Raw genomic sequence first — 23,211 nt, 5'->3', positions numbered from 1 at the left:
CAAGACCACCTACTCTACTCACCTGGGAGACCCAGAATATTCAGCCACTGTCCTGGTTCAATTACACACCAACCCCACTACCTCAAGAGGCTTAGCATCTTAGAGCAGCTCCAGGATGTAGCAACTCTTCTTCCCTGCCTCAGCCTCTTAACCTGCAGCCAGGTTCTTGGCATGGTGTCCTGGGCGCACCCAGGAAGGACACCTCCTTCAGAGATAGGATTTACATGCTGCAGTTGCTCAGAACCTAGCTTTACCCACTGCTGTACTTTAAAGTGAAGCAGATCTATTCTTGAAACTGAGAAAGAAAGAACGAACGAAAGAACGAACGAAAGAACTGGGACTTCCTAGTGGACCACCTGTTCAACTCTTATCACCCTTAAGACGTCATTTAAAACTAAAAGCTCTGGAAATCATAAAATACTAAATACTTATATTTATATCTCCTCTGGAACCCCGGAACTTATTCCCTCAACTTGGTCCAAAATAGCCCAAATTTGGTGACCTTCTGGGATTGCTGCAAAAGACATCTGCCTTTTGGAGAAGGCTGTGGGTATGCTTCCATCAAAGATGAAGGCCTGGAAAGGAATTCCTTTCCCACTCCCCTCTGGTAGCTGTTTGGCTGAGATCCTATTTGAATTGATATTTTAATGATGCTGGGATTTTGCTGTATTACTAATGATACGTTAGGGTGTCTAGAGCCTTGCATAGGTGTCTTTTATTATTTCAGTCTAAACAAATACACTGGAACACAGTTTCTCTTCTAAAAAACCACTAGGCCTCAAAATTTAACATTGAATAACATCTGGTTAAACACTATTTAATTACTTGGCACCAACTAAATTTAGCAGAAGGTGCAAATAATATCCTAAGCAGAAATCAATAACATTAACTATTAGAGTAAATAATTCAATTGTTCTAACTTAGTGGAATATACTATGTGCGATTATAAACCATCAGTATTACCAGCTACCTGTATGAATTTTTTCTTGATAGTTTTCTGGCATGTCAATAGGAGACCATTAATGTGGGCCAACAGAGAATTCTGCAAATAGCTTCTTGTCTACTGTACCAGCAGTTATAGTTTAAAAATATTTACAAATAAAATTCAATTTCCTGTTTATTTTTGTTGCTATAGCAGGGCACACAAAGAGGGTTTTGACTACTAGTGTCTCATAAATGAACACTTGAGCATGGTGTTCATTTTGAAGAACAGCGCCATAGAGATTAAAGCAATAGTGTCAAGAAATGTGATTTTTTTTTTTAAAAGACTAAAACAAGAGCAACCATCAGACACGGAAGGGAAAAAAGGGAAATCTATGATTTAAATAAAACTCCACGGACAATGCAGACATCAAACAGAAAAGGAAAAACAAAGAAACAAAAACCCAACACCATGATGCTGTAAATCTCACTTGCGAGTTTACATGTAAACTAAGTTTTAGACCCCGGGGCATATGTAATGCTGCATTCTAGGCATCTGGACACCTATTTCCTGCCTAAGACCCAGAGCAATTCACAAACAGGTGGAAGATAAGCATTCACCTACCTAAGTTGTGTGTAGCAGCCTCTAAGCACACCTACCAGATTGGGTCCAGTCAAAATACATCCAGAGTAGCAGCATGAGGCAGCGGTGATGCCCACCTTATAACTTTTAGCTGCCAGAGGGGGAGAAAAGATTTGAACAGGGGTCTTCCACTTCTTGGGCAAATGCTCTACCTCAGTGATATTCAGGCCTCAGTGCTTCAGGAGCCAAATTAGAGACCAACATTACCCAGAAGAGCCATAGTAGTGTGAATTCACTGTTTCGTTTACTATAGCACTATTCATATTTAAACAGTATGACAGGGGAAATATTGTGTGTGTGTGTGTGTGTGTGTGTGTGTGTATAAATAAAACATTCTCACATCATGTAAATTAATAACTTTGTGTAAGTTAATTGGTTAATACCATAGTAAAAGCAGCCTGATTGGTTAACTTAGATTGGTTAATAATTAAATCACACAGTGTTTTAATATGTGCTGCAAAGAGCTGCAGGAGACACATTAAAGAACCACTTGCAGCTCACAAGCTGCAGTCTGAGGATCACTGCTTTACCCACCAAGCTATGGGACTACCTCAGTCCCTCCTGTTGAAGCTGTTCCACTGTGGATAAATAATGAATGATTGGAGCAGGGGTACCTCGTGGTTAGGGCATCCACCTGGGAAGTGGGAGACCCCAAGTCCAGTTCCCTGCCCACAGTGCAATAGCTTCAACAGGAGAGACTGAGGGAGCCCCACATTAAAATATGCCATAGCTCAGTGGTTAGAGCACTCCGGGGTGGGAGATCCCTGTTCAAATTCTTTTCTCCCCTTCAGGCAGGCGGGGAATTGAACCTTCTTCTCCCACATCTTAGGTGAGTACTCCAACCACTGTGCTAAAAGTTATAAGGTGTGTAGCACGACCTCCTTCTCCTGCTGCTGTTTTGTGTAAAGCAAGGCACGAGCCTAACTCATTTCCACAAGTGGCAGCTTAGGTGCCTAAGCCATCCAACTCCAGGTGCTGGGTTCCTGTCATGTTCCTATTTAGGTTTGCAATGGGCACCTCCCAGCAACCTGGACTTAGGCGCCTATCTCTGTGCATACACCTCTCTTGTCAACATTGACCACTAGCTGGCTTAGGTGGCTTTGCACCTAACATGCTGGCTTTTGTGGACTGCATTTTTAGGTGTCATTCATTGTATAGGTAGCCTAGGCATGTAATTCAGACTTTGTGAATCACAGTGTGGTTCCTGTGATTTTCTGGATGCCTAAAAGTTAGACTCTAGGACAGTCAGAGTTGCAAAGCACAAGTCCCTTCATGGATCCCACCTCAAATGACTTGCTAGAGCCAGAAACTGAACTGACATCTCCCAGCTCTCATCCTTTTGCTTTAACCATAAGACTATCCTTTCTCTCTTGCCATGCAAAAGGGGCCTGATCCAAAACTCACTGACATCAAGGGAAAGATTCAAACAGACTTCAGTAAGTTTTGGATCAGACCGAAGGTGTATATGTGAACTCCACGATACATTGTTGCAGGATAGAACAGTGCATATACAAAAACTGTGGCAGTAAGGGTAGAAGAGATGAATGTCCAAGGGATAAAAACAGAAATAGGAACAAACAATACAGATCCTGGAGTGCTAAACAACTTAGTGAATTGTCTATGAATTCCTAATGCCAAAAATATTACATTAAGTAACATGTGGTCCGATGAACGATTTTTCATATCTCGCTCAGAAATAGCCATTAATGGATGGGTGTATATGTGTGTGCGTGTGCACACACACGCAAATGCCTATGCACATAAACATGAGAGGGTGTTTCACACAGAAATTAATTCTAATGTTTATCATCAGAAATTTTTTCTGGGACATTCTTCAAGTGTCACTATTATAGAAAAACTCTGCAAACAGACAGGTCTCACATTTTGCTCTGACATGATCCAGAGTCATCATGATTTCCACTTCATGATCAGCATTAAGGGAGTGAAGACTTTCCATGTTTTCCCAATACCCATCCACTTGGTCTTAAAGGACAGAATACGGCTCTGCATTGTTATATTCTTTCCTAAATTGTGTTCCCTTTTTCACTGGCAGTCCATGTTGGCCAAGAATTAAACCCATATGCTTATTTTAAAAGGAAAAGTGTGTTTAGTGTGTTCACACTGGTTTGTTAAAGAAAATTTTAAGTTTTGGTTTTCGGAAGAGGAGAGGAAGGAAAAAAACAGCACTGAACCATTTGTTTAAAATCTCTACCTCTCTCTCTCCTCCCACACTCAGCATTTGACTCTGCTTGAGCCTAAACATATATGGCTAAAATTTTACAAAATTATCAACGACTTTGAGTGCCCAGAGACACCTTAAAAGCACTTGATTTTCAGCAAGTGCTGAGTGAATTCACTCTCTAAAAATCAGTCACCTTTTAGTTGATTCAAATTGGGCACCCAAACATTGAGACACTCAAACTCTGAAAAAAGAACAGGAGTACTTGTGCCACATTAGAGACTAACAAATTTATTTGAGCATAAGCTTTTGTGGGCTACAGCCCACTTCATCAGATGCATAGAATGGAACATACAGCAAGAAGATATACATACATACGGAGAACATGAAAAGCTGGAAGTTGCCATACCAACTCCAAGAGGCTAATTAATTAAGATGAGCTATTATTTTATGTGACCATGGCTACATTGATGATATCTTCATCATCTGGACCCATGGAAAAGAAGCCCTTGAGGAATTCCACCATGATTTCAACAATTTACATCCCACCATCAACCTCAGTCTAGACCAATCCACATAAGCGGTCTATTTCCTGGACACTACTGTGCTAATAAGCGATGGTCACATAAACACCACCCTATACTGGAAACCTACCGACCGCTATACTTTCCTACGTACCTCCAGCTTCCATCCAGGACACACCACACGATCCATTGTCTTCAGCCAAGTTCTAAGATACAACCACATTTGCTCCAATCTCTCAGACAGAGACAAACACCTATAAGATCTCTATCAAGCATTCTTAAAACTACAATACCCACCTGCTGAAGTGAAGAAACAGACTGACAGAGCCAGAAGAGTACGCAGAAGTCACCTACTACAGGTCAGGCCCAACAAAGAAAATAACAGATCGCCACTAGCCATCACCTTCAGCCCCCAACTAAAATCTCTCCAGTGTATCATCAAAGATCTACTACCTATCCTGAAAGATGGTCCCTCACTCTTGCAGATCTTGGGAGACAGACCAGTCCTTGCTTACAGATTGCTTCAGATTGGGGGGCTAACACTCACCAGCAACCACACACCAAACAACAAAAACACTAACCCAGGAACCTATCCTTGCAACAAAGCCCATTGCCAACTCTGTCCACATATCTATTCAAGTGACACCATCATAGGATCTAATCACATTAGCCACGCCATCAGGGGCTCGATCACCTGCACATCTACTAATGTGATATGTGCCAGCAATGCCCCTCTGCCATGTACATTGGCCAAACCGGACAGTCTCTATGCAAAAGAATAAATGGACACAAATCTGGCATCAGGAATCACAGCATTCAAAAACCAGTAGGAGAACACTTCAACCTCTCTGGTCACTCAATAACAAACTTAAAGGTGGCAATTTTGCAACAGAAAAGCTTCAAAAACAGACTTCAATGAGAAACTGCTGAACTGGAATTAATTTTCAAACTAGATACATACCATTAACTTGGGCTTGAATAGAGACTGGGAGTGGCTGGGTCATTACACAAATTGAATCTATTTCCCCATGTTAAGTACTTCTCACACCTTCTTGTCAACTGTCTGAAATGGGCCATCTTGATTATCACTACAAAATTTTTTTTTCTACTGCTGATAATAGCTCATCTTAATTAATTAGCCTCTTAGAGTTGGTATGGCAACTTCCAGCTTTTCATGTTCTGTGTGTGTGTGTGTGTGTGTGTGTGTGTATTTTTTTTTCTTACTATATGTTCCATTCCATGCATCTGATGAAGTGGGCTGGAGCCCATGAAAGCTTATGCTCAAATAAATTTATTAGTCTCTAAGGTGCCACAAGTTTTCCTGTTCTTTTTGCGGATACAGACTGACACGGCTGCTACGCTGAAACCAAACTCTGTAGTCATCTTATAAAATCTTGGCCATATATACTGTTGTATGTACTATTTGTAGACACCCCAAATTAAAGGACAACAGAAAAATACAAACAAACAAATAAAAGAAGAAAACCAATTAATCAGATAGCTACCTTTTTGTGATCAAAAAGTTCACATCATTTTCTGACAACCTCTAGGATTTTCCCTCCCTTTTATTTTATTTTAAAATGTAATTGAACATGTAATTTTAAAAATTAATTTAAATTACTTAGAAGACTTAAATTCAATGCACACAGTGACCCCTACTGGTCTGTTAGTCAGACACGTGAGTAAGGGCACAACACAGTACAGTCATTCTGTATAGCACACAGTTAATTTGTAGGGAGAGTTTCCACATAAAGATTTTATTTATGTATCTTATGTAACTTGGTCAGTTATAAATAATGCTCTGATTGTTCCATGTGATTAGATCTAAAATTATGTTATAGAAAAATCACTAATTTTAGTAATCTTCTGGAAGATTAAACTAGATAATGAACATAACACTTATCTTATTTTTAGTTCCTGTACACCATATACCAGTATTTACAGTTAAGATATCAGGCATGTTATCACATAGATCTTAAACTAATAACAACTGAACTTTCCTTAAAAATCATTTAATGGAAATAAACGTAATGTTAATTTAATAAAAGCCATTTTAAAATGAGTTTTAGCTGCATGTAATGTATTTACCCAATTAAATATGAACAATTATTACCGAAATCTACCCAGTGAATCATATTAAGCTTCCTATTGTCCATGCTATGCAAATAAATTAGGGTTAAGAATGTGTATAAACATTAACTTATCTGCTTTAGCACACAAATTTGTTATTGAGCCAAATGAATAATAAAATGTTGTCACACACTTACTTCACAACCCATTATGCTGTCTTACTAGTTTAAAAGCAAAGTATTAATTAAAAATTGCTAGATATAAACGTAGTCATTTCTAAAGTCTGAAGTCATCAAGTATTTGACATTTGCTTTTAATGCAATATCCATTATTACAGCCCATCAAACCACTCATAAAATAAATAAGAGCTACGCTGTAATAAACTGTTTCAAGAAATCACACAATCTAGACAGGAAACAGAGCATGGCTGGTTATTTAAAATGCTAAATATTGTTTTTCATTAAAAAAACAATTCCCCAATCCATGGTTAATCCAAAGATGACAAAGTTTTCTACATACCCAAGTCTTCTGAGGGCGCTACTTCTACCATCAGCCTCTCTTCAAAAGCATGCATGTGTATAGTTTACCATACAAGCGAGAAGGGAAAATAGAGGGAAACAGGCCACCAAATAAATCTGAGGGTGAAATCCTGCCTCACTGAAGACAACAGGATTTTTTCCATTGACTTCAATGGACCCAAGTGTCTAGTGGGAGAAAGTAATGTTAAATCTCAGCCTTGAAAACCATAGGCAACTTTCCTACTATACTTTAGGAGAGAGAGGAGTATAAGGATTGAACAGTATTTGCACACAGCAAAAATCAGACTCAGACTTTTACCCCCAGCTTTAAAAACTGTTCTTTTCTTCAAGATGTGGCTACAAACTGGCACAAGAGGGTTTTTTGTTTTTGTTTCAATCTCTAGTGGTAGTGTGCTTGCAGGGGTTATGATACTAGTTTAGAATCAGCCCGTGTCAAGACTGATTCCCCACTCTGGCACTTTGAGTGCAGAAGATGGGGACCCACAAATATTCTAAAAATTAATACAGGCCACTCCAGGCTTGTATTAAACTCCCAAGGTTACAGCTTCTCTCTGCCCTTGGATGGATAGATGCTGCCACCACCCAAATGCAAAAAAACCTCTTTGATTCCAGAAAGGCGCACTTGGGAATTCCTCCCTGTGGGGTATCCTCAAGCCCTTCCACCCCCTCTCTCTGGGGAAGAGCTGAGAAAGAAAAAGGAAATCAGCTGTTGCCACCAGCTAATTAAACAACATATGCACAAACCTCTTAGGACACAAAAAACCCAATCCTGTTCTTAAAAAAGGTAAATTTTATTAAAAACAAAAAGAAAGAAAATGCATCTGGAACTTGGGCTACTGCTAGATTTAAAAAGAGTAAATATAATAATTAAGCATCAAAAAATCGTTTTCTTGAGGTCCAGCTTAACAGTTACAAGCAAAACAAAAGCATTTGGAGTTTAGCACAGAGGAGTCCACAAGCCTTACAGAAATAAAAGAGATAAACCTAATCATGTCTTCTTACACATTTCCTGATCTACTTATATATCTGGGGTTTCAAATAAGTAGTTTTTAGGTATGATTTGATGTTTTTTTAAAACTGGTTTAAAGCTTCTTACAGCATAATCCAGCCCTGTTCCTGTTCTCCAGGAGAACAACCAGACAGACAGACAAAGGGAAAGTTTTTTCCCCCAATTTTAAAAAGTTCTAGCCCTCCCATTGGCTCTTTTGGTCACATGCCCATTCCCTTCCTTTTACCTATGTATTTTTTTTTTAACCCTTTACAGGTAAAGCAAGTAGAGAACAGCTACTAACAGGGATTTTGTAGCTAACTGGCTGGCTGGGTGTCCCTAAAAGGGAGCTTACCCCCTCCCCCCTTCATTTATCACAGCCTGCCCCCCCTCCCAAATTCCTGAAAACTAAGAAGTAAATAAATAATAATAATACATTATAATTACTGACGTTTGAATTGTTTCCACAGATATACACTGCTTAAATTTAGTCAGTCCAACTGCAAATAGTAAACCACAAGCAATCACTATGATCCATGTTAGGTAACTTATGAGTAGTCTCACCAATGATGTCAATGCAAGTTCTCAATGTAAGGAATGCAGAATCTGGACCTCTGACCTTTACCAAAAAACTAACAGAAGTTGGGCCTACATCCTACCGTCTGACCACTAGTCAGACCTGTGAAGCAAACTGCATGGACTGTGGAAACAAAAATATATGTTTTTAAAATGCAACCATACGATTCTAAGCCAGTGCACCAACTTCCTTGTGTCTTCAACAGCAGCTGAACATTTATAAAGATTTTATTTTAGGTATTCATATTTAAATATTTACAAAGTTACAACAAAGAAGAAAACAGAAAAACAGTGACACGTTATAAAACATTTAAGAAGCCTGTTACAGTTTATCTGACATCATTTGTCAGGATAACTCAGTGAAACTCATTACTGATTGCAGTCAAATCTTCTGTGTACCACAATATTAACTGTTAAATACAAATTTTTATACATCCAAAAACCTACAATAAGACAGTGTTAAAGTTGCAAAGTCAAGTACTCCAAAGATAGGAAATGTCAGAATTGAGATTGCAAGGCAACCTTAATTCAGCCCCTTTGTGTGTCTCTATTATGATTCAGTCTTTAAATTACATTATCATATACTAGTTTTTCCACAGGACTCCTGCCTCATTCAGCAAATAGATACTTATTCAATACTTCTTTTTATCCTCCTCAAATAAGGCTTGGGGCCACACATTGAACACACACTATCCAAACCTTACACTGAATACAAAACTAATAACTTCCTCCTTGGCATTTCTATGGTGGTCTCACCATAGCCTCCAAGTACTTCACAAACATTAATGAATTTATCTTCACAATTCCACTGAGATTAGGTGGCATTACCACCCCATTTTACAGCTGGGGAACTAACACACAGCTATATTAAGGCCAAAATTGCCAAAAAGCATCTATCTACTCATTTTGGAAATACCTACGATCTGATTTTTCAGAATACTTGGCCTTTGTAAGGGACATATAAAGCACATCTCCCATTGACATCAATTGCAGTTAAGAGTGCTCAGCACTTCTGCAAATATGGCCCCAGATATCTCATGGCATCCATAAAATGAGGAACACACAATTAGTAGCCAACTGTGAACATTTTGGCTTATGCGACTTACCCAACATCACAAAGAAACTTTGGCAGAGGAAGGGATAGAATGCAATTCTCTTAGGTGACCGTCAACTTCTTGAACCAGAAGACCATCTCTTTCTGTAATGCCCTGCTGCATTTACAAAACACCTTCCCATTTCTGCAACAAATAAGGAAGGGGTCCCACAGACACTAGCATCCCTCACTTTGCAGTCATGATTCATTCTCAGATCACCATCCATCCTGTGCACTGACTGAGGCCAGAGTCCAGTCCAAAAATAACGTGATTGTGTAATTAAAGATTATCATAATGTGTACACAAGGAGGCCGAATTAAGGTCACACAGGCATCTTTAATTCTGAAATTTCCTAACTTTGCAATACTTGACTTTGCAACCTTAATTTTTTTAACATAGTTTTTGTTGTTGTTGCGTTTAATTGCCTAATTAAAACAAAAAACTGAAAAACAATATAAACCAGAAAACACATCATATTACGTCCAAACTTGTGTCATCAACAGGGTTTCAACTTTTAGATCCACAGCACAGTCCTCTACCTCTTGGACTAATACAGCAACTGGCTGTTTTATATAGAGAGTAATAGTAGTAGGCCGTTACCCTCTACATGGATTCATCACAAGACTGAGAGTGAGTTCCCCTGCTATTTGCTTACAGAAGAGAACGTAAGACCAGACCAAAGGTCCATCTAGCCCAGTATCCCGTCTTCCAACAGTGGCCAATGCCAGGTGCCCCAGAGGTGAACAGAACAGGTAATCATCAAGTGATCCATCCGCTGTCACTCATTCCCAGCTTCGGGCAAACAGAGGCTAGGGACACCATCCCTGCCCATCCTGGTGATAGCCATTGATTGACCTATCCTCCATGAATTTATCTAGTTCTTTTTTGAACCCTGTTATGGTCTTGGCCTTCACAACATCCTCTGGCAAAGAGTTCCACAGGTTGACTCTGAGTTGTGTGAAGAAATACTTCCTTTTATTTGTTTTAAGTCTGCTGTCTATGAATTTCATTTGGCGACCCCTAGTTCTTGTGTTATGAGAAGTAGTAAACAAGACTTCTTTATCTACTTTCTCTACACCATCCATGATTTTAGAGACCTCAATCATATCTCCCCTTAGCCGACTCCTTTCCAAACTGAAAAGTCTTATTAATCTCTCCTCATACAGAAGCCGTTCCCATACCCCTAATAATTTTTGTTGCCCTTTTCTGAATCTTTTCCAATTCCAATATATCTTTTTGAGATGGGGTGACCACAGCTGCACACAGTATTCAAAATGTGGGCATACCATGGATTTATATAAAGGCAATATGATATATTCTGTCCTATTATCTATCCCTTTCTTAATTATTCCCAGCATTCTGTTCGCTTATTTGACTACCGATGTAGATTCTCAGATTGTAGATACAAACATTCAATTCCATGTTTTGGAGGGGAATGTGCTTCAGTAGTTATAGGCCTTTCTATGTCTGTACCCACAGCTTCTCTCTGTCCTATGCCACCCACTATCTTTCTGAGGCTCCTGCACCCTTTGCCTTCTGCTGCCCCCCATCCTTGGGCTCCTGCAACCCCCTCTTCCTTCACAAGTTCTCACCTCTCTTCATTTAAATCAAATGCTTCCTGCTCCTCTGCCCTGGGGGAATAGAAAACACAGGAAACAGTTTCCCTGCTCTCAGTTCTGGTGTCACAGCAGCCCTCTGAAGGCATTAGGAACAATTACAGGAAAAGTCCTGCTCAGCCCCTGAATCCCCAGGATGGAACATGCTCCGTTGCTCTGTGCAGATGGCACATGCACAGTCCAGTGGCAATCTTCAACGAATTTTGCTGCCAAACTCTAACAAGCCTCTATGGAGCATATGCGTACTGAGGTTTTATATATATAATATTTTAAAGAGTTATGATTTGGCCACATTTGAGCCAAATTTTCACAGGAATGGCATCCCAGAGAACTTCATGGCAAGTTTCTGCAGCTCATCATGGGCAAGGGAGGATATTGATCACTTCACCATGCATGTCTTGAGACAATGTGCACATATGCAGTTTGTATATACTGAACCTATATCCTGCATTGGTGAAAGGGGCAGTGGAAGCATTGGAAGATCAAGACATGTCAACAGTACCTCCTTGCCTCTGGACATTTGCTTGGATTTTGCTTTGTTTTGCAGGAGTTCGATGGACCTGAATGGGAAACTGAACATACATCCAACAATCGAGAGTGTCCTACAATCTTTACACAGTTAAATCATTTCCACAATCCAGCATCTTCTTTCCCAATGCCACGTGATTTTATTTCATCAGGTGAAAACGTGGGATTACTCAAAGGCAAACAAACATATAATACTTTTATATCTTCATTGTAATCTTCCTTTCCCCTCCAGGATTAGGGACTTCGATCTGCTGTCAGACTCATTTTTCATTTGGCCAACATACCAAGCATAAACTATAAGATAAAATTTAAAAAGATAACTGGCATTTTTTGAGGATAAGGCGGCTTTATTTTATTTTATTTTTTTGGTCAACAGAAATACCATTGTAATCACAGGAATAATGCAATTCTCCCCCCCCCCCCCCCCCACCGCATTTGGCTCAGGGCAAAGCTCGCTCCCTGACCTTAGGGTCAAATTGGGCAAGGCACTGAGCACCTAAGCACCCACTTAAGTAATGGGAGTTAGAGAGGCTAAACACTTCATGGGTTTCAACCTTTAATTATTATTAACAATCAGATTTCAAAAAAGGAAGGAGTTTTTGATTTGCTGCATTGACATTTAGAGATGCAGGGGTCACTTTTTTAAAAAATAAGAAGTATAAAAGGTATCTATACTATCAAAGGGAAAAGTAAGGAAAGTTTCCCTTCCTGTTTTAGTTCTTCAGATTTCCTACTGTTTTTTGCTGTTATAAATCCAATTCTGAACCATGCTGGAGGAACAAATTAATTATTTTGTTTTAAAAAGGCACAAGAAGGCTAAGGAGAAAGACTGCAGGTATTCACTTAGTCCATTAAACATAGCAGACAAAGTGAGATGGCAATTGTATTGCCTGCAGACTCCCACTTGCCATCTAAAATTCCTGCCTCTGCAAGCCATCTTGTTTAGAAAAACTGAGGCAACTGGTAGTGAATATGGTAAAAGTGAGGGGCTACAAAAAGGCTTGGTCACTGGCAGTTTGTAAAGAAAATAGGGCTTTGAGCCTATGGTCATGCAGGTCTGGGAGAACTTGTGATTTGAAAACCAGAATCCTCTGTTCAAAGGAATTTTAGAGCAATTTCTCACCCACACACAAGCACAGCCACATAATTTCCTTCCCTGCCCTCTGCTGACTGCATTACAACCACTCAGAGGTTACCTAAGACATTACCTCACCTACCTTCTCTCTCTCTCATATCCTGGGATCAATATGGCTACAACTACACTGCTTATAACCAGATAGTGAGCTACTACTAATCTAGCCCAGAGAGCACATGGTATATGAGTGTAACTGTTTCAGAGGAGCTAGCACTGGTTGGGAGAGAATGCAGCAGGTGTTATTGCAATAGTCCTGAGCACAAAGGGAGACTTATGGTAGTTGTGTCTGCACTGGTTCCCATTGAGGGAGCTTTCCTCCTCTTTCCCGAACTTGACTGCAGGCTTTGTGGCTTGGTACAAGTGGGGAGCAGACTGAGGGAGTTGTTTCAAAACTGCCTTGCTGCTGTCTCCAAGGTGTTGTACCTCAACGAGAGGCAGGCCAGTGGCAAATGCTAAAACTATCTTGGTGCCCTCACTCATAGGGCACCAAAGCTAGAGGCGGCTAAACCCTTTGCTGCAAGAGCAAGTGAAGAGCTGCTGAATATTGCCGGTGGAGTTCAAGGAATAGAGGAAATTCTTTGATGCTAGGGAAATTTGCTCCAAGCACTGCTCTCAGTTCCCAATGCAAAATTACTGAGGAAAAATAAAATACTCATTTTCCAGGGAAAAGGAATCCATTAGCAAAATGATCTCTTGCAAAGAGCAAAAGAGGAAGCATCCATTCTCCTACATGGAGCTAGAGACACTGAAGAGAGCATGGTTAGTTCAGCAAAAATTCCCATAAAAGGAGCTTTCAGGTTAAAAAAAAGGGGGGGGGGAGAGTAATTCTCCACTCCATTTCACCAGACTGAACATAACTCACGAGATATGAACTCTTCCCAGAAGAGTGCAATCAATGCATGAGAAACATTTTGGTTTGTTCCCTACTCTCCCCTACTATTCAGCTTCCCATGGCTGGCTACTCTGCCTTCCTTCCAGAGTCAATCAGCCTGCCTTAGGGTGACCAGCTATCCCAATTTTATAGGGACAGTCCCAATATTCGAGGTTTTTTCTTATATAGGTGCCTATTACTCCCCACCACCATCCCAATTTTTCACACTTGCTATCTGGTCACCCTAGCCTGCCTCCTTGTCATCAGCTTTCCCTTGTCCTTCAGTAAGACTCAGACAGAGCTGAGGGCTGGAAGTCCTGAGAACCCAACAGGAGGAGAAGAGATGGTGAGAGTGGCAGCAATAGAAATAACAGCAAGAGGAGGAACAGGGAGCCCAGCTCAATGTTTATGTGAAGCATGGGCTGAGTGGGGAGAGGAGGGAATAGAACTACCATGTAGCAGACCTAATAGGCTGCAGGAAGGGATAGAATTAATGAGAAAAAGAATTAACGGAGTGGGGAAGGAAAAAAAAATTGTTGGACTATGAGGGGAGGATTGAGGATTGTGTGGAGATAAACACTGGATTAGGGAGATTGTGCAGTGGGACTCCCACTTTGGGTCTCTAAAACTTCCATAAAGTTTCCATACATACATTTCATGCCATTTTTTCAGTCTGCCAATGTAGCCAGGTCTGACATGCACATATACACTTTCCCCCCTTGCACTTATCAGGAGATTAAACTGGCTGATTAATTGGTTCTTTTGCTGCTTCCTGTTATTCTGTCTCTGATGAAACAGATGTAGTATTACGTTTATAAAGTGATCTTCCATGCTGTGCCTCCCACCACTAGTTGACAGTATAACATGGTACTCTGGTTTGGTATTAGGGAACAAGGAAGAACTGGTTTTATTTATGTATCTATTAACACACACTCTCAATACACATCATACTATAACAACCTGCACATTAATTTAGGAAAACTATACTATCCCTCAAAACATTCATGGAAATGCAATAGAAATGAAAGACATGGAATTCTCCATGCACATCCTACTTCAAACTTAAAGACAAAACACTTCCTTCATCTTTTGCTTTTATGTTACTGAACACTAATTCAGATTGCAATCCAAAATACTTCCTAGGGGCTTTATAATACAGTACAGTATTCTAAATATATTCAGAGTAAATACTAAAGATAGGAAAATCCAACCTCATTTTAACATTCACTTAGATAAGGCAAGCTGCTAAACCCCTGTAGAGGGTGAGGCGGGTAAGGAATTAACAAAGACTCATGAAGACTTGCTTTGCTGCAGGGCAGCTCAGAGTCACTTTCCTGTCAGACATCACCTAGGGAAAAGTCAGAAGAAATGGTCTGTGTCTGAGCACTCCTTGTGTGAATTCCACAGAGATACAATGAATATTAATAAAAACATTTTTGAAACGATCAGATAAAAATTAAAAGTGTGTGTATGTACTCCACACTAATGTACAGCACGAAAACAGAAAAATGTTCTTTCCACAGGACTAAAAGAAATTTGTTTTGCTCTCCAGAGAAGTCCCTGTTCATCAACACTGGCATGTCCAAAACAACAGGAGTCAATGATCTGACAGTTTTTAGCAACAGATTACTGACTCAGTTTTGAATATTTCTTGGATGAAATCACTAACATTAGCACTTTTACGGTAACCAATTGGTGTCAGCAGAATTCTGGAGATTTATGCTGTAGACTCTAACATCATAGAAGTAATCAATTAAGGCAGTCAGTTGAAAAAAAAATGATGCAAAGAACAGAGTTGTCAATGGCAAAATAATTTCATTTTAGTGGTTTCAAAGATGAGCACAAAATATGCCATTTACTTATTTCATTAAGTGGCTGAATTGTTCTAAATAAGTTAAAAGATCCAATTTCTGGAACAATTTCCATAATTACTATATCCAGAATCTATTAAGTGATTAATTCCATGTAATCTCTGCACTACAGTGGGTTAATAAAATCTCAGTTTTATGCGATGCAAATAAGGGGTATTGCAGTGTAAAAAGTTTCTGCAAGGGGAAGCCTGGTACTAATATGCTAGTGAATATATGGTTCACTCAAAAAATCCCAAACCTTTACATTGTTAATATTGACTTTAACAAAGATTTTTGCCTTACATTATGTACCAACACATACAGTTTCAGTCTTTGAAAAATTTTATTTTCTACATCTCAGACTTCAGCAGTTGTTCTGCTTGGGTGGCAAGAGACAATATCATTGATTCATTTTTACAGTTTGCAACTGAAGATGACAAACCATTAACAGAAAAAGGGTTCTTATTTACACATGAGCAAAACTTAAGCAACAAAATAATTGAAAATGCTGAGAAGAGTTACCAAAGCTGTCCATACCAGTTTTTAATAATACCACACAAAATAGCTTCCTTTTTTCTCCATACTCGTTTTGTTTCGCTATCACCAGCCTGAGAGCCTCTACCATGTTACATGCCACAGAAAGTTACCTGACACAATCTACAGTGCATTCTTTGCCTTCCACAAGCAAACCATCAGAATCTATTAAAATTACTTCATGCTGATAGCACCAGAGACATGACAAATCACAGGCCAAGAGTCAGATACCAAAGAATGTGTCTCAGGGCTTTAGGGCTAGGCCCATTTGCAAGCAAATGATATTGTGTGGCGCTGGCATGCTCAGTGCATGACAAACTGATGCAATTTCAGTACTGTCGGAGAAGCTGGGCGAGATTTCTCTGATGCTGGCTATGGTTAGTTTACAGAATTGTGCAGAGTTCCCAGATTTGAATCACTTGGGGACTGAAAGGGCTTCACTTGACAAGCCACAAATAATTACACTACACTCTTTCCATTGTACTCTATTATTCTGCACCTCTTATCTCTAGGCTTCAAACACTCGTGAACAAGCAAGGTCACTTCTATTTTGACCACAATGCAACAAAACATTGTTCTTTTGTGATACGATAAATAAAACACTGTCCTGCAGACTAAACATTTTTATCAGGTCCATTTCCACTTTTATAAGCAAAAACAACGTTGGGAGCTTGTTAGAAGAGTTGCGGTTGGAAATAACCATGCAGGAAAGTCCATGAGCTCTTCACTGAAGGATGTGATACAGCTATCAAGTTATTGTAAAAACTCATTTGAGAAATGGGCCATTAAGTTCTTAGCCCCTAAAAGATAATGGTTACATCTGTCATTACTTCCCCCCACCCCCCTTCAAATGAACAAGTTTTGGCAATTCAGTGTGCAACTAGCAGAAAATAATTTTGAATCTGCTGCATGTTGTTGGTAGCCGTCTTAGACTCAAGGTATTCTTCACAATCAAAGTCACTGTATATTTTATGAAGCATTAAAAAATCTACTACTCCAACCTTGAAGGAGCTCAGGAGAATGTTTTGCTCTGGTACATGTTATGTTGATCATTACTGAGTATTTAAAAAATTGGAAACCAATTAAATTAAAAATGTCATTTATTTGGATGGAAAAAGAAAGAGCACAAGAATAAAGGTAGCTCTTGCAGATTTAACCATGTGACTAACTTACAGAAGATGAACTTTTGGCTTTGAGCTACACTGTATTAATTGACATCAAACTCAAAGGTTCCTGTCAAAATTCCTTACCCTCTATCAAGAAAACAGCAAGTTGCCTTTATTTGGTTCTACACATATTTAGCTCCAGCTCATCGGAAGAGGGAGACAAAATTCCTTTAATAACAACTAATAAAAACCAAGGAAACTCAAGGAAGTAAATTTTTACCAATTAATAAAGAGACCTCACATGGCCATTTCTTTCTAGCAGTTAAAACTATATTTAGAATGTTATTAATGTTGAAATTAAGATCTTAACTTTACCATTAAATAATTTTATCCCAAAATAAAGGGATAACAGAAATGGTAAGGGAAAACAATCTCTTTTAAAATCCAGATTAACAATGATCAGAAGTATCCTCCATATTTATCTTCCATAAATACATATCATAGCAAGCTGGTACCAAGAGTAAAGAAAAAAATAGTTGAGTCTTACTACTGTATAATATATTCCCCACATGTCCGAGTAATCCCAGCATGAAGACTGTTTTATCTTCTAAAATAAACAAACAACTATTACTCTGGAAATGGCCAGCCTTGTTTTACACACATACATGGACCCATACACTTCTCTCCAGCCCCTTTGAAGCTTGAAATATAATATTTCCATAATAAACTCTCCCAGCACACTTTGTATGGTGACCTACACAGAATTATGTGGACTTTGTAAATATATAATGTAAGAAAATGATCTAATTGTGGTCATGAAAGCATTCTGAAATATTGCAATTCAGTGTTCTGAAATAAAAAATTTGAAACAACTTCCACCATGAAACGACTGCCTTGTTAAGTCACAGGTGTTTATGCAACAGATAAATGTAAAAATGTACTATTAGGAATCATCCATTTCATGCATATTTAAAAGCCACAGAAAAACTATGTCATCAAAATAGGTAGCAACACATAAAAGCTTCTTTACGTACTGGAGGCTGTCATGTGAACACAAAACTGCTTCAAGAAATCTTCTGACACTTCAATAATGAAGTCAATTTAACGTTATCATAAAAATAAGTGTTCCTCCAGAAATCTAAGTTCACAGTCCAGAGTTTACATAAAATTCTGATCAATTACATAGGAATGATAAAATATTTTTAAGATGCATCGATGATCAATGAAGAGAACAAGAAGGCTGAATTTAAAATAAACCAGGAATGCACATATAAACCAGCAAAGATTATTGAAGTGTCAGATCTTTTTATATTTGTAAAATTCTATTTTTGGTATCACTTGGTTTGGAATTCTTTTTGTTAAAAGGATATTTTTGACTTGACCATTTTTGGCTCTTGTTATTTAAACATAGCATATTAGGGCTTTTTCCTCACTCTTGAAAATTCTGCAGCTATACCTAATTTCTTCAACCACTGTTGTATCTTTGAAATGCACACCGAAACTCTGTTAAAGTTTTCCTTCCTGCTCATCTGTTCACAGGTAATTTGTCAAAACTGAGTGATATGACATCGGCAAATTAAAAAATATATATTTCAAAGAAGAAAAACTGCCTAGAACTTCATATTTGTGCCACATTTGTTTAGTTCTTTAGACTGGGCACCAGTGGCAAATGCAAAGCAGTAGAAAAACTAAGAAGTCATGTTAGTTTTGCGATGTAGGATGTTTGGAGCGAGAGGCAATTAATTCATTTTGCTGGAAAACCTGGCTTTGCAGGAAGATTATTGAAAGTCTGGGCCATAGACATCAGTGATGTTTGAATAAAAATACTGAAAACCTGCATGGAAGATCTGACAGACAAAGATTTGAGACCTCTAGAACTATTGAAGAACAGATCAAGAAAGAAGATAGGGATATTTGAATCCACAGGAATACTGCTGAGCCATGAGAGACTTGGGAGAGGAAGTAAACATCAAAATATTTTGTCTGGATGCTTTGACACTCAAGCAAGAAGATAAATTGAGAGGAAAAATATTATGGGGGTTAAGGAAACATCTCATTCCTCTTTTCTGTTCAATTCCACAATAACTTGGCCTACAACATCCAAATTTACTTTACTTTGGTCTTTATGAGATGAGTTCGTTTAAAACTTGTAAGCAACTGCAATATTTTTGGAAAACTGAATGACATTACAATACAGCTATTAATCCATTAACCTAAAATCTAAATAAAATTAGCATGTCCATTCTTCTTCCCACCTCAAAAGCATCAAGAGAGTCAAGTCAGATTGCAACAATCACCATAGCTTGGCTTCAGGAGTGGCCAGGCATGCTTCTTCCAGCTCCCGGAGAGATTCTGATGTCAGAAAAGTGGGAAGGGGGAACAAAAAACCCCCAGAGATCTGTGCAAGACCAGGAGTAAAGCCAGTCAGCTGAAATGCATCTGATCACATTTCATAAAAGTAGCTTCTCTGTAATCAATAAATACTCACTGCCACCCAATTGATTGTTTCACCACATAATCAGGATTCTTAATTTGTGCTTATATACACAAGATGATGGGGGGAAGCTTTAAATTTAATTATTCTCCAAACTGAATATACTGCAGTGTATGAATATTTTCTGCACAGGTTTAAAAACTGAATTCCTTTAAACAATGAATCAATTAGACTGAGACAAAACAGAAAAAATAGAATTAATTTATTTCATTAATTTTTTAAACAATTTTCATGCTACTTTGATGGGAGAAAAAAAAATCATCTACAGTCAAGTTCCATACCATCTTCACCTCTACAATAAGTCAAAGCAAAGTATGTTAGGTCAATCTCCTGATATAGCACTAGCTACCACATGGGAAGTGATATTTACGAACATTAACTAATCTTCACAACATCCACAGTGAGGAAGACAAGTATCAACCCCAGCAACAGACGATCATATTTTAAGAGTGATCTTTATAACTCCTATGCCAAGGAAAATGAGACTTACGTGATTCTCATCTAGAGGCCCCTGTCTTAAGTGGGACCTGTAGGTAGTACTGTTATACAAATAAATAATAATATTTAAAAACATGCAGTGTGTCTATGACAGAGTTCTGGTGTCACTTCTCATTCAGTATCTATTCCAAAGTAGACTAGTGATGACTATCGCATTGAAAGTCTTTTCCATTTACAAATCTTGAGTGGTTAAAGTTGATTGAAATATGAGGGGGAGTGCTCATTCCACCAGCAAATCGGGTTCAGTGCAGACTACTACAAAAGTTCAAAGCTCAATTAACATCATCTGTTCTTAGGATTAATAAGCTTAGCTGGCAAGCAGGACACTGTTTTTTGTCATAATTTTTAAAAAATGGATAATTTGTTTCTCTTTCGATTGTATATGTAAGGGTATGTCTACTCTTAAAACAGTACAGCAGCGCAGCTATGCCACTGTAGCACTTCGGTGTAGACACTAGCTAAGCCCATGAGATGGGTTCTCCCATCGACACAGGTAAACCACCTCCCCAACAGGCAGTAGCTAGGTCAATGGAAGAATTCTTCCATTGACCTAGGTCAGCTTAACTATGCTGCTCAGGGGTATACATTGTTGACACTTTTGAATGATGCAGTTAAGCAGACTTAATTTTCTAGTGTAGACCAGGCCTAAGACTGGTATTTTCTCAGTTCTTTTGGGGAAGTAGAGTCCTTAACTGGCTGTATACTAGCATCTGTGTGGAAAAGTCATTTTACTCTTGTATTTCTACTTGATGCTGTGTGGACAAAACGTGCTGGCACAAGTATCTTAGTCTGAACACATTCTGCCAAAATAGTTTTTTGATGGCACTATGCCAACAGTACTTTTATCAGTTCAAACTACAAATACAGACAAAGCCTACATTACAACATGGATTTATGTATTTTTGCTGTCATGCACGCTGAATAGCTTTATTGTTTAATTCTCTGAGCATATCATTTTTTCTCCAAAATACCAACTAGCTATTTCTGAAGAATATTCCTAAGGTTCTACAATTAACAATTGTGATCCATTGTCAGAACATCTGGAATTCAAGGCCTTCCAAACTTTGACTTTGCATAGATGCTGGAACTAAGGGTGCTGCCGCACCCCTTGGCTTGAAGTGGTTTCCATTGTATACAGGGTTTACAGTTTGGTTCAATGGCTCTCAGCACCCTCACTGTAAAAACTGTTCCAGCACCACACTTGATACAAAAAGAAAGGGAGTACTTGTGGCACCTTAGAGACTAACAAATTTATTAGAGCATAAGCTTTCGTGAGCTACAGCTCACTTCATCGGATGCACGAAAGCTTATGCTCTAATAAATTTGTTAGTCTCTAAGGTGCCACAAGTACTCCTTTTCTTTTTGCGAATACAGACTAACACGGCTGCTACTCTGACACTTGATACAGTTAGTCATAGTCTGCTGCTTGTGTATACCTGTTCTGAAATCTCCAAGAACTCACAGTAGTAATCAATTCACAGTGGTTTCTTAAACAAATTCAAACAGGACACCCTCCTAGCTTTTTCACTACAATTTCATGGCATTGTATCAGCTTTGTTTGTGCCTTTCACAAGTGATTACAGATATCCCAGTGAGCTAATGTCTATTATTTGAGCACTCATCCCAAGTCAGAAAAAAATCCCTCTTGGTCTTTAACTGATTGCTATGTATACGTAGATAAATTTTCAAACAGATTTTGTATTGTTTTTGCTTTCATTTCCCCATGTTCAGTGATAGGGGTCTTCGGCAAATTTTCCATGGCATTCTTTAAGGTCTCTTGCCCAAATTAAAATGTTATCTATTCTATCTTTAACAGACTAGCTGATCATAATGATCCCTTTTGACCTTAAAATCTACGAATAAACATGAGGGAAAACTGACTATGCAGAAGAAAGAGTTAACTAGCTATACCGAAACTGCAGCCAAATATCCAAAGTAAAAAAAACAGAGGAGGAAAGAGAGAAAATATTATTTTTGTATAAATACCCACACACACACAGATTTTCTGAAATCTCTTTCAGTCATAGTCATCTTTGGTATAAACTGTCTCTAAGTCAATTATATACAGATCAACTGATTCATATTGTCTTTAGAAATTAGAAATTAAACAATTGTGTTTCATAAGTAGTATTTTTCTGGTGTTACATTACTTTGAGATTGATGTGCCAAATCCTGTTTAGCTTCTTCCTCTTCCCAAATATAACGTACCTACAGTGCTGCTGGGACTGCCAGATGGAGAAATTGTACTCTATGACATTCAGATGCTTTCATTGCAGCTGTGCCTATGAGAAAAAAATGCCCAACTGTTGTTTAAGATGGACTTCATATTTGTGTCATTTTCTTGAAAATCCAATGGAATTGGAGCAAGTAACTTCTCCATTGCTGATTCGTTATAACTTGTAACACAATGTCATATTTAGGGAGCTCTCAGAAGATAGGCTGGTGGAGAAGAAGTCCCAGCACTTATTAATTTAATGAACACTCAAGTCAGACTCAGTCTGCTCAGGCTTATGGCAATATTTTGTTCACACAGCTCAGAGGCTTAATACAAGTGTTAGAATGCTACTTTTACATAAATTAGTATAATCACTCCCACAGAAATCACCTAGGCTTACAAAACCACTAGAGCCTTCCATGTTTGAAAAAAAATACAGAGGATACAATCATGTAAGCAAGTATTTGCTAGCTTGGCTTCTCTATAGTCAGTCTTAATGCAGAGGAATGTTCAGGTCTTCGCTTCTTTGATTCTCATTCAGTCTTTTAAATGAAGGAGTAAGAGCACAGATACACAATATAAAGCATATTTATCACGGTAGTAGTTCCAAAAATGTTAGAGTAAAGCTCAGCCAACTCATCAATAATTTTATAGGCAAGATAAAGGCTCTGGACTTCTTTTTAAACCATCACAATATTTGAAGGCATTATATATTCATATCTATCTTGTTTCCACAAAATCTGTTACTTAAAAGGAATTTGGGGAATAGTATTAAAAAGTTAATTAAAAACACTGTAAGCATATATGTCAGTCAAACATGACCTCTCTGC

The 23,211-nt window shown here is 38.5% G+C and overlaps 1 protein-coding gene across 1 annotated transcript in view; it reads right to left on the bottom strand.

Moving 5' to 3' along the window:
• SNX24 (sorting nexin 24) overlaps positions 1-23,211 on the bottom strand; it is a 145,549-nt gene that overhangs the window by 113,280 nt on the left and 9,058 nt on the right. The gene's annotated exons all lie outside the window — the stretch shown is intronic.

This window comes from Dermochelys coriacea, chromosome 5 (genome assembly GCF_009764565.3).
Source record: "Dermochelys coriacea isolate rDerCor1 chromosome 5, rDerCor1.pri.v4, whole genome shotgun sequence".
NCBI lineage: Eukaryota > Metazoa > Chordata > Testudines > Dermochelyidae > Dermochelys > Dermochelys coriacea.
Note: the sequence above shows the minus strand (reverse complement) of the source record. Positions and strands in the feature narration are given on the sequence as shown.